The 12,881-nt window shown below is 38.6% G+C and overlaps 1 protein-coding gene across 7 annotated transcripts in view; it reads left to right on the top strand.

The window, feature by feature from the left end:
• SGMS1 (sphingomyelin synthase 1) overlaps nt 1-12,881 on the top strand; it is a 217,930-nt gene that overhangs the window by 120,087 nt on the left and 84,962 nt on the right. The window lies entirely within an intron of this gene.

Here is a 12,881-nt window from a genome sequence, read left to right as displayed (position 1 = left end):
CTGGCTTTTGATGCACTGGCTCATTTTTTATGTAACTGTTTCATAATTATACTGAAGTATATTACTGATATTAAAAATATGCCCTTTTTTAAAAACATGGACTCTGATGCCTGTATTGATACGTTCTCAGTTGATTATGAGGCCAGCAGAGGGGATAGGAGGAGTGGACTTTTATATTCCTAATACAATTTGTTTGTGTCTGTGACATCATTTGCACCATTATCCAGATCCATCCATCCATCGAAGAGCTATTGAGCATCTCTACTTTGTGCCAGGCACTGTTCTAGATACTAGACTACAGTAGTGAACAAGGCAAGCAAGATCCCTTCTCTCAAGGAACTTGCAGTCCAATGGGAGTGGGGCAGGCTGGTTCAGGGAGACAAGTGAGAAAGAGGTATATATAAACAAGAACATTTCAGACTTGAATAAATGCTATGAAGACAACGAAATAGGGTGACAGAGTGTCTCAGAGTAGGAAAGACTATTTTGAATTTAACCTAAAATGTACAACCTGCCTCTTGTTGACTATTTACTTCTTGTACTACTTATATTATTATATTTACCAGCTTCCTTAAAATAATTCTAAGAAAACATGAGATTCCTCTGTTAAAGTTGTGTTCTTTCGGAACTAAGGAATTAAGATGTTTCTCAAGGTATCAGCATTTAGTGGTAGAAACTGAGATAACTTTTTTTAAAAGTAGATTGTGAAAATTGAATTTAAAGATAATAATTGCTAGCATATAGCACATAAAAAGAAAATTTAAATCCACTCCAGGGAAAAATGAGATGAAGATAGAGAAACTGGAAGTTCAGGGTGGCCAGACTCATCTAGGTGCTTTCTGTCTTCCCAGTTTCCCTCGTTCTCTCTTACTTTATCGTCACTTCACAGGTGTATTTAGAAAAATGTCATATGTTCTCTTCTGTAGATATTTGTATGGGGAGAGCAGTTTAAGGTATGTATCATGTCATTCTGCAGAAGAGGAGGACCTGTTGTTTTTTGTTTGTTTGTTTGTTTTTAATCTGTTTTAGTAGGAGCTTCTAATAGATGAGGTGGGAAGATGTTTAGAGACGACATACTAGGAAAAAAAATATTTAAAACTTAGGTACAAGTACAAACTCAACTTTTAAGTTGAATGTTTGCTGTAAACAGTTGGATGAGGTAAGGAATGAGGTGGAGAATAATTGCCTATAATATGCTCCCTGAATTGGCAGAAACCTTGATGTCTTTGAAACATTACTTATTAAATGAGATTGGTTTATACAGGAAACAATTTAAATACCTAGATGTAGAGAAGTGACATAATGAACTCTGGTACAATCTCACAATAGAGGGTTAGTAGGGATGATCTCTATGAATGAAAGTATGGGATGATTTCTAGGGGTATATTTAAAGTGAAAAATAAAAAAAAAACAACACCATGGGATGGGTGATTGGAACAGAATGGAATGGATGGGGGAGGGAATGAGGTAGGGGGATGGAGATGGTATCTCTCTTCTGAGTATATCTTTGTATATCCCTGACTTTCAGAATTATGTTACTGTTTCTGGCTCTGTGTGTATGGGTATTTAATGTGTGTGTGTGTGTGTGTGTGTGTGTGTGTGTGTATGTACACATTTCTATGTGTATATATATATACATATGTTTCTATGTGTATATATAGACATGTATGTATACACACATTTCTATTTTGGCAACATTTTAAAGTCTGGAATTATTTCAAAATAAACACAAAAATTCACACACAAAAACTAAAATGATTTGATTTTTTTTGCCTAATATTTTACTAAGTCATATAATTTTACCCTTCTAAGTAAGATTTGATTTCTGAATAATTCCTTCATTATGAGGAGGTCATTTGTTATATTTTTTATTATGTGCTATCTGCTATGGGTCCCTATGATGATGTCCTGAGAGATTCTGATGTACTCTGGTTCTTTAATTCAGTGTTATTTCATTTGATTGTGAATTAGTGGGATATAATGAAAAGAGTTGCAATAAGTAGAGGATCCCAGTGATGCAAAAAGAAATCAGACTCAGGAAGAAATAGGTGGCATGTACCTGTGCCACTCAGTAACCTAAGTGAATCACATACTGTTGTCAACGTTTTATTGTTGTTTCCTGAGAATCCCATGTTAGATTAGTTTTGCCGAGGGGGACCTGCTGTCCTATCTGGGCTTCTGATTTACCCCCCAGAGCCCTTCCAGGCCCTTCCCTCCGTCTGCATTGCTACATTAGAACCCAGTTTCCTGGCAACAGCAATATATCTAACATGACTTAAATAATAGACAGTTTTTAGCATATATTGTATGATGATGCTAAGCAAGTGGAATACATGTCAATATAGATTGGTGGATGGAGATTTTGAAAATTGGTAGTGTATTTAGTGCATGGAAGGAACCAGAAACATAATATGGTAAGAATGCTGGCTGGATTAGTAGCACAATTTGTCAGATGCACACTTACATAAGACCACATTATGATTAGAAATTTTAAAATTAATATTTGAAGGGCTTGGGGTTTATTTATTATGATTTCTTTGCGTAGCTGTGTTTGGAAGTTTTAATTTTGCAAACTATGTTAGCATAGCATAGCTGCACAGTTAGCTTTGAAAATGGCTGTTTGTTTTTAAAATATTGTGCTATTTACTTTGACTTGGCATTGGTGGAAATAGTTTCTAAGGAAAATAGTTTGTAACCCATGTTATAAATAATTTTCAGGTTTTTAAATTATTTATTTCAAAGCATTCGCTCTTTATTATTTTGGGCTCAGAATTTGAGAACAGACTTTTCCTAACATTTTCTTTTTATCATCACAGTTGTATTTTTCATGTAGTGAGTGCATTTCTGAAACTAATATCTATGATATTTTTAATAAATGAATAAATTTAGGTTGACAAAGAAAGTTCACTAATTTTAAAAGATCCTTAAGAAATCCTTTATAGTGAAGACCTGTGTGTGTGGTAGGGCTGGGAGGAGGGGTAGCGAGGAGGGGGGATGAAAGATATCTGTAATACTATCAATAAGAAAAAATACATTAAAAAAAGAAATCCTTTAGTAAAACTAGGGAAGCTTCTTTAATTTTGATAAGTCTTTTTCTCAGGTGTTTTTATTCAGGGGTTTTTAATATCTAATAACAGGCCTGCAGTGGAAGGCAGTTGGCGGGGGAGGGAAACCAGGTTGTCAGAGGAGGGCAGTTGGGGGTGACCAGGCCTGCAGGGAAGGGCAGTTGAGGGTGACTGGGTCAGCAGGGGAGGGGAGTTAAGGGTGACCAGGCCAGCAGGAGAGAGCAGTTGGGGGCAATAGGGCAGCAGGGGAGCAGTTAGGTGTCAATCAGGTTGGCAGGGTAATGGTTAGGGGGTGATCAGGCTGGCAGACAGAAGCAGTTAGGGACTGATCAGGCAGGCAGGCGAGCCATTGGGAGCCAGCAGTCAGATTGTGAGAGGGATGTCTGACTTCCCGTTTAGGCTGGATCCCACAGGGCAGTCGGGCATCCCTCGGAGGTCCCAGATTAGAGGGGGTGCAGACTGGGCTGAGGGACACACCTCGCCGCCGCACCCCCCACCCCCGCATGAATTTTATACACCGAGCTTCTAGTTTACTATAATTATTGATATGGTTAGTTTTAGATTTACCATTTTATTGTTTCCTAAATGTCCTATTCTTGAAATACTTTTGAATCTTTTAGCTCCTTTTCTTTCTTCTCTTTGTTTAATTGAATACATTTCAGTATCATATTTTTAATTTCTTTCTCAGATTTTTAGTTATACCACTTTAACAACTTTGCATTAATATTTTTGTAGTTTCTCTGCAGAATTCAATATTCATCTTTAATAGAAAGTCTTTTTTGAATGAATATTTTATTACATCATATAAAAATATGAAACATACAGTATGGTTACAATTGACACTCCCCCTAACCATTGCACTGTTCTCTTCATGTATCCATATGTTATAAACTATACAGAATTATACTTATAATGCAGCATATATAAAGTATATTTATATACATATAGAATACTTGATAAAGTATCATAGATCTAATAACTGTATCTTAAATTAAGAGAAGTCGTTCATGTTTACCTGCAGATTTGCTATTTCCAACATTCTTCATTCTTTTCTGTGGATTAAAACTTACATCTGGTATTACTTCTTTTCAGCTTGCAGAGCTTTCTTTAGCATTCATTGCAGTGTAGGTCTATTGGCAACAGACTCCATTTTCATTTGTGTGACGATTCTTTATTTTCCCTTTATTATTGAAATATATTTTTGTTATATAGAGAATTCTCGTAGACATTTTCCCCATCCTTTCAGCTCTTTAAAGATGTTTATTTTCTCCTGGCCATCTGTTTTTAACGAGAAGTCTGCCATCACTCTTCTTATTGCCCTTACATGTGTATTATACCTTTTCTTCTCTAGCTATTTCTAAGATTATTTTTGTTATTATCTTTGGTTGTCATGGTTAGGTAAAGTTTTCTTGTGGGTAACTGAGTGTCCTCCTTTGATGTATTGCTATTTTTGTTCAGCTTTGGAAATTTCTAGGCTGTGTTTCTTTGCATTTGTTTTTCTGCTCCATTCTCTGTACTCTTTTTTCAGTATGTAAATTAGATCACTGGATACTCCCCAAGAGGTCATTGAAGCTCTTTTTAAAACATTGTTTTTCTCTCTGTGCTTCAGCCTGGATTCTTTATATTGACATATATTGAAGTCCACCCATAATTTTTTTACTATTATGTCTAATCTGTTATTAGGCTAATCTGTTCTTTAAAAAAGTTTTATATTGTAGTTTTCAGTTTTAGAATTTCCAGTTGTTTTTTCTTTTAGTTTTTATATTTCTACTGAAATTTTGTTTCTTTACCCATTATATCTAGCTTTCTCTGTGGATTCTTTAATATATTTATCATTTATATTTTAAAGCCTTCTAATTCCATTTTTTTTTTGGTTTATTTGTATATGTTTCTGTGGTTTGCTCCATCTTTGACAATGGTGTTATATTTTCTACTTGCCTTACATAGCTCTGAATTTTTAATGGAAGCTGACATTGTGGATGCTACATTGTAAAGACTTGGGATTCTGTTATGTTGGGAGTTGTGTTTTCTTCAGGCAAACAGCTAAAATAATGGCAAATAAACCTGGATATTTTGTAGGCTCATTTTTATGCTTTGCCTTTTCCATTTTGTCTATTATTTCCTAGGAAATATTCTCTAGTCAAGATAAGTGGTCTCTATTTCTTAAGCCCTGGTTTCAAGGGAAGGTCTGAGGCCTTTACCAGGCCCCAGGAACCTCACACATCTTGTTCAAACTCCTCTGAGATGGGCAGCTGTTGGAATAGAGCAGCTTTCTAAAAACTTTCAACTGTTGTTCCTGTGCTGCCCTCCCGCCCACACACACATCCTTGGGTCTTTATAGTTCTGAGTGTAGCCAACAAGTGTAGAATTTATTTGCAAATTTGGGAATTCACCCTCTATCATTTCCTCATTTAGGGGATTTTCTGCCTTATTTTGCTGCTACCGTGGCAGAACCCTTTTCTGGCCAATAAGACTGTAGCTTGCTGCTTAAATTCCATCTGCCTTGGCACAGACTTGGTTGTGCCAATAGATAAGCTGCATTAATGTAAATTATCATCTTCTGTGGTTCCCTTCTTTTAAGGGCTGTGGATCATCTACTTTCTGCCTGCTTTTGGTTGTTTTCTAGTGCTTCCAAGTTAATTTTTCTATTTGTTCACAGTTTCAATTGTTATTGCATGGAGGGCAACTCTGTCATCATGAAGACAACCTCTCTCTTTTTAAAAATGTTTTTATTGATTTTTTTATTTTTAGAGAGAGAGGAGGGGAGAGGGATAGAGAGAAAGAAACATCAATGATGAGAATTATAGATAAGCTGCTTCCTGCAAGCCCCACCCTGGGGATTGAGCCCACAACCTAGGCATGTGCCCTGGCTGGAAATTGAACCGTGACTTCCTGGTTTATAGGTTGGTGCTCAACCACTGAGCCATACTGGCCGGGCAAATACAATCTCTTATCTTATTTTTATTTGTAGTTTAAAAATATCTTCAAGTCATGTATAGTGGATGAAACTATTATTACTGACCAATCAAGCATTATTTAAACACAAGCCAATATTGAGTATTTGTGAAAAGAAATATAAGTTATTAAGGAATACTCTAAGATAGGAAAATTGGTAATCTCTCTAATTTAGGCACAGGCTCATGTTCAATAATCACATGAATTGAAGTTTAACATACTTAGTATATTTATTTAAAACTGCCAGTGTAAACACTGGAAATAAATTTCAAAGAACCACTTCAACATTCCTAATGCCTCGCTGACAATTTCTACCCATTTAAATAACCTTTCAGAGAGGAGATCTCACTTTTGATGTTTATTATCTGCCCCTCCTGCATTTTGGTATCTAAAGTTAGCTAGATAAGTTAGTGCAGTTCTCATAGTCTAAGACCGGGGAGAAATTAGGCCAACTTAAAATATATCATGTTCCAGGTAAGTAAAAATGTCGTTAGAAACTGAAATTAACACCCTCAGCATTGGTACTGTTTTGCTTTTGTCTGCGGATTCTCACCTTGGTAAAGTGTACCATCATTATGACATTGGTAGGAATAGGTGAACATTTAAGGAGGTCAGAAACATTTTTTTTTTACTCTGTCAGCAGATTATGTTAAATAATAACAGCATTGCCCTGTTCCACATTTTCCCTGTCTATAATGTTTCTTTTAAACAGCTTTGAAGTATTGCCTAATCAGCAAGAGATTTTTGTTTGAAATAAATTTTTTAAAAAAGTCTTGACAAAAATATGTGGTCATTGTATGAAAAGAAGAATATACTATCAAAGACAAGGAAGAAAATCCAATGAACCCCAAGTCCCTCAAAGAGGTACATATATTCTTTGTGAGGCATATATTCTTTTAGTTATTCTTTTTTGTTTTAGTTTATAAAAATGATCATACTATATGTATTTTATAATATGATTTTTCCCCATTTTGTTCAAGCAATTCTATAAGTGTGTGAGTGTTTGTTGTGCTTTTACGTTTGTTGCATGTATAAACAAAAGGAAATAGTGCAGATACTTGTTTTAAATCTATCCAGCTAAATATCTTTGAATATGCCAGGGCGAGGATAATGAAAATTTTATCATTAAATTTTATCATTAAACATTTGCTTTGTTTAACTGAGAGAAACTTCTCAATTAAAAAGAGAAACTTCTCTGTAGCTTCTATGTTAACAGACGTGGGAATGGGTGGTGTGCTCTGACTCTGTTTGAATGTAGGGGCAGATTGCTTACAGGCACCTGCACATGATCTTCATCACGTCATACATGAGACAGGTTGGAAAAGCCCCAAGTTGCTCTGAAAAACCATGCTTTGCTAATCAGCTATGTGTTTAGTCTCTCAGCTCAGAGTGTCATTTGAAACACCAAAGCCTTCTGTTTAATCAAACTCTCTTCGCTCTCCTTGGACTTGGCGTTGAGCAAGGCAGCATTCCAAAATTTATACTAGTCTAGCCAGGAAGCAGTCGTGGAGCTAGGGAGGAATTATAGGTATCCTGAGAGTAATGAAGAAGTTCATGTCATGCAAGAGTATGGCAGGTGTCTTGATGTCAAACATCTGGGATGTTTGAGGAAAATTTCTTGGAGAAAAAGATGTTTAAATTGACACCTACACGAGGAGTGGGATTTTAGGTAGGAAAATTAGACAGAAAAAGTTGGGGGGAGGAATTGTCAGACGTGGAAGCCAGCACTCATTCAATTGCCGCGGTTTATGACAATTTTCCTTTGCAGTTACTTTTGGAACATTGGGGTGCTTTTTCCCATTGTCTTCCATGTAAGATATGTGATACGACTGGGCTTACCAGTTCTGTGAATCATAATCGACATGGTGTTTCTTTGAATGTTAATAACTTTTGAATAAACTAAAATTGAATAAATGCATCACTTCAGTGTCTTAGTCAAAAGGCTGTGCGGACTAGGTGTTTATGGGTATGGCACCCCCGGGTGCGTGCTGCCTGCTAACTGGTCATGTTATCCCCGAATTTTTATGGTGGGCTGTAGCATCTTTCTCTTTGCTCCTGTAGAATCTCACAGGTTTCCCGTGGAGACCAGGCCACTATCTAGGCCAGGGATTAGCAAACTACAGCTGGAAGGCCAAATCCGGCTCAGACCTATTTTTATAAAATACAGCTTTATTGGCCCACCATCACATGCATTTATTTACATAATACCTGGGGCTGCTTTTGCACGATAATGACAGTTGAGTAGTTACAAAAGATACAATATGCCCTGCAAAGCCTAAAATGCTCTTTGTTCCTTTACAGAAAATGTCTGCTAACCACTAGTTTAGGCAAAATCCATAACCAAATGCCTCCCATAATTTCTCTGTTTTGATTGGTGTTTCTTCTCATATTTTCCACACCCAGTGTGCTGTGTGTCATCTCTGTTGTCTGATTTTTCTGTCTTCTTTCCTTTTCACCAGTTGCCCCAGGCTGTGCTGGTAAATCAGTGGGGCTGACGCCTCTCAAGGCATACACCTCATTTATCACTGCCGGTCTTTGTTCTCAGCACTTCTCCTCTTGCTCATCCTCAGAGGGTTTTCCCATTACTTCTCACTACGCAGTGGCCTAAAGGGGAAAAAGCACTGGCTTTGACTCCACTAGAAGAACCAGGTTTGAAGCCCAGGCCTGCCGCTTAGAAAAGCCAGCTTAGATATGTCACTGTCCTTCTCTGGCCTGCAGGTGATTTTTCTGAAAACGGGGCGAACACTGCAGCTGCCTTACCCACGTCAGGATTGTTGAAAGGGCCACAGCATGCAAATGCCACGTATCTGTCATTTGTCTTTTCTGTGAATCTGCTGGTGCCAGGTGACCGACTTCCTTCACTGACGTGGATTTGTGACAAAGCCAGTTTTGCTTTTAAATTTATTGGGGAATACATGTCTTTTGTTTTTAGTTTGAAGTTTTTGCTCAGGTAACACTAAAGAAACGATTCTTACTAATACAACTTGAATAAGAAAGCCTTCATGCTTAAATTATCTGCTTTAAAATAGAGCACAAAATCAATATTACTGAATGAGAGCCCTTTTAAATGTAGTTTTAAAACCAGAAGCACTGCATTTTTTGAGAGGAAAGGAAAGATGAAATGATAAGTCTAGAAAATGGAGACATTTTTGTTCCTGGATCACTCTCCCAGGCCTGGCCTTTGAGCCTTCCTCTCCCTTCCCCTCCTCTCCCGGAAGGACGTGTGGTCGCGTCGGGGACTCCTCCTCACTTCCCTTCGGTGTTAGTCATCTGTTAGTCATCTGCAGAGCAGCAGACTACAAGCTCCCAGCTTCCTCAGCGCGCAGGCTGCCTCCCAGTCCCTGTGGCCCAGGAGCTGGCCGTGGCTTAGAAGGTGCTTTAGAAGCTGCAGTCAGATGTCCATCAGGCTTCGGTCTTATCTGAGGCTCGATTGGGAAAGGATTTGCTTCTAAGCTCATCTGATGGTTGTCAGCTTCTTGTGGGCTCTGGGCTGAGGCCTCAGTTACTTGTTAACTGTCAGCTGGAGGCTGCCCTCACGTGGCTCTCACTCTAGGCAGCTCCCCTCGTGGCCCCTGGCTTCTTCAGAGTCAGCAAGGGATGGGATCTTGCAGCAGCACGACATTACAATAGTCTGTGATATAACCACATGGATTCCATCATTTTTACCTTATTCCACTGGCCAGAACAAATCACAGGCCCCACCTCCACTCAAGGGGATATATCATGAGAGGCAGGGCTCCTGAGGGCCATTCTAGAGAGAGCCAGCCACATCTGAGGCTGGCAGGAATATGGCTCCTCTTCCCCTTTCCTATCCTCTCTGTGCATTCTCCTACTTAACCAGGAGCACATTTTCTATCCCTTCTTGTCTTCTTCCCTCCTTCTGACCTTCGGAGAATTCACAGCCCTGGGTGACTTTTCTTTTTGGCTGTAGAAATGCAAGAAAAAGATACAAGAAACTCTGCCTTGATGACAACTCTCTTGCTACCAGGCCCTCCCCTGACAGCTGGTATTTTGAATCTGTGACAACTCCCCTAGCAGGTGTTTCTAAGTCCTAATGTGGCTTATGCTCTTTCTCTTTGGGGAGGAGACACTGTTCAGTGATTGAGAGCAAGGACTGAAGCCACACCGCCTGATGTGAATCTCAGCTGTGCGCTTTATTATCTGAGGAATCTCGGGCAAGAGAATTCATTTTGTGTCTATATGGCTGATATTTGCATTTTTTTTAAATTTTTCCACTGGCCAACCAGCTGGTGCAACTCTCACCCAAGATGTGTGTGCAGTTATAGGAGTAATTTGTGCTTTATTGCTAAATACAACTACCTCAAGCCATTTCTGGTCTCCTGGTGGAGTGGGCAGGAACATATTTGAGTTTAGGAGGCTGGCTCTTCTTTGATTGACATCATCATCACCTGATACTTTCTTTGCCTGCTAAGAATGAGGATAGTATGCTTCTTGCCGTATCAACAATGTTTAATAAGCACTTACCATTTGCCATGAGCCATCTTAAATTGTTTGCAGGCTTTATGTCTTTTAACCCGTATATCAATAGTAAGTTGTAGTACTACTATGACTGCCATTGTGAAGATGAAGAAACTGAGGCTTAGAGAAATTAAACAACATGCTCTAGGTGTTCGGGGCAGACTGAGGAATGCAGTCCGTGTGATTGCAGAACACATGCTCTTCATGCCCACAGGGCACTGCCTTCTGGAGTGGCAGCCTTAACATGCTTAGTGAGCTAACTCCTCTGGAGACCGGAGCCTGAAATCCAAAGCAATCATGTGGGTGCAGGAGCTTCCATCCACTTCTGCAGCCCTAATGCAAATGCCATCCCCCAGCCTCTTCGCTCTGAAATGCTTTCGCTTTTGATGCCCACTCCTTCCACCTTGGGGAACAGGCTTGGCCTCGCCCAAGAGGAGAGATCGACCATACATCCAAAAAGGAGTGTATTATTTTTAGCCAGGTTTCTGTGTGACTGTTGTGGATCTCAACATTGTATATGAAGCCCACCCAGGACTTGTACATTCAGATCATTCCCTTTAAATGCGTCAGCTAAGTTAATTGCTTACATTCTGTTGAAACTGCCATTGCATTGCATTTTAAAGAAATGAACATCATCTCAACCACCTTATAACCTCTTCCCTACCCCTAGGACTTCTGCCAAATGGTTCATTCAAGTCTGGTGTTGAAGACACTTTGTAATTTTTGTTTTTGAATACCCATTGTGGTGGGAAATTACCATCTTTGAGGAAGAACTTGATTCCTTGAACCTATTAAAATATTGTCTACTTTCATCCACACAGTATAGTAGAAAATAAAGTGGTTTTGTTTAGAATTCAGGAGTGACTAGTCTGTAACGGGTCTGCTTTTCTTGTGGGCAATACCTGTACTCTGGTTTTGAAGAGACAAGAAGAGAACTCAATGTACTCTGAGCATCAGCATCATTGGAGTGAGTCCTCAAGAGGATGACTTGGAAAGAGTCAAGGAACACTTTATTTTCTTTTTTCAATAAAAATAATACTTTTTTTTTTATTAGAATAGTGTGGCATCATTTTCAAAATGAACTTCTTTTTATCAATAGATAGAAAGTTCTGTTTAAATGTTGGTATTGCCTTGCCTGTGTCTTTTTAAAAAAACACACAAAAACATAGCTGACAGATCATACTGTTGCCAAGACTTGCCTGTGGAGCTAACCTGGGCCATAGGGGCCTGCCATTCTCAGTGCGGCTTTCATCCCCCACAGATGCCTGCTGAGTTCCTGGCATTACGGGGGACATCAGAAGAATTAGCCCTGATGGAAATGATTTGTTCTTTCAGGAATTTATAATAAAAAACACTCAGTACTTGTGTGAAGAATGCTAACATATGCATAGCTAGAGCTGTTTCCACATTAGTGAAGACTAACAACTAAGATGGGGATTTTTATTTAACACTTCAGAACAACATAGAAAAGTTCTATATTATTATTAAAAGTATGGTTTGAACCTCTCTCCAAAATGGTCACTTAGGGACAGAGTCTGAATTTAATGGACTGAATACCATAATTGCAATGGTTACCATGAATTTTATAGACTATCATATTTAGACTAGTAAAAAATAATTGCAATTACGTTTGGGGAACATATTCTGTAATGCATCATCTCTAATCTAAATAACTACTCTCCAAGGTATATATTATTGTCCTTGTTTTACAGATTTGGAAATTGAAGATTAGAAGGATTAAATTGCATGGCAAAGACCACACTGCAGTTAAATAGCAGAGGTGGAATTCAAGCCTATTTATTTTAAACCTATAACAGAGCCTTTTGCATTTCTCATCATTTAAAAGACGTCCATGCCAAGTGACCAGGCATCCAAAGCTACAGCTCGTCATGAGCATGTTCCTTTCAGTGCTGGGTGTAATCTTACGAGCCTTTGACTTGTCAGCCCTTCCCTGCTGTTTTTATTGATGTTGGCAAGTTCTTTCTTTGTTACTAGGGCACTCTGGATTTAGGTGGCTTCAATCTCTGCCTTCTTTTTGTCACACGCACAGACACACACACACCCTAATGGTTTGGATAACTTGAGGTTCTGTCTCTTCTATAAATAACTGAAGCGACACTGTCTCTCAGGGAACATCAGTTTATGGAGCCATTTTACAATTATTGTTAATCTTTCTGAAGGACTTAGCACTGGGGCTTCAGGCGAGGGAAGGTGGTTAGGCTTTTATTTTATGTGTTGTCTACTTGGAGCCAAATGTTCTTCATATAAAATGAGTGATAGTTACATCCTGCTTGGTAGGATTTGAGTGTTCTCCTTTTTTTTTTTTCTCTTCGGTGAAGGGGAAGACAACAGCAGTTCTATCCCTAGGTTGTAGACCCTATA

This window comes from Pipistrellus hanaki (genome assembly GCF_964339955.1).
Source record: "Pipistrellus hanaki genome assembly, chromosome: 14".
Taxonomy (NCBI): Eukaryota; Metazoa; Chordata; class Mammalia; order Chiroptera; family Vespertilionidae; genus Pipistrellus; species Pipistrellus hanaki.
Note: the sequence above shows the minus strand (reverse complement) of the source record. Positions and strands in the feature narration are given on the sequence as shown.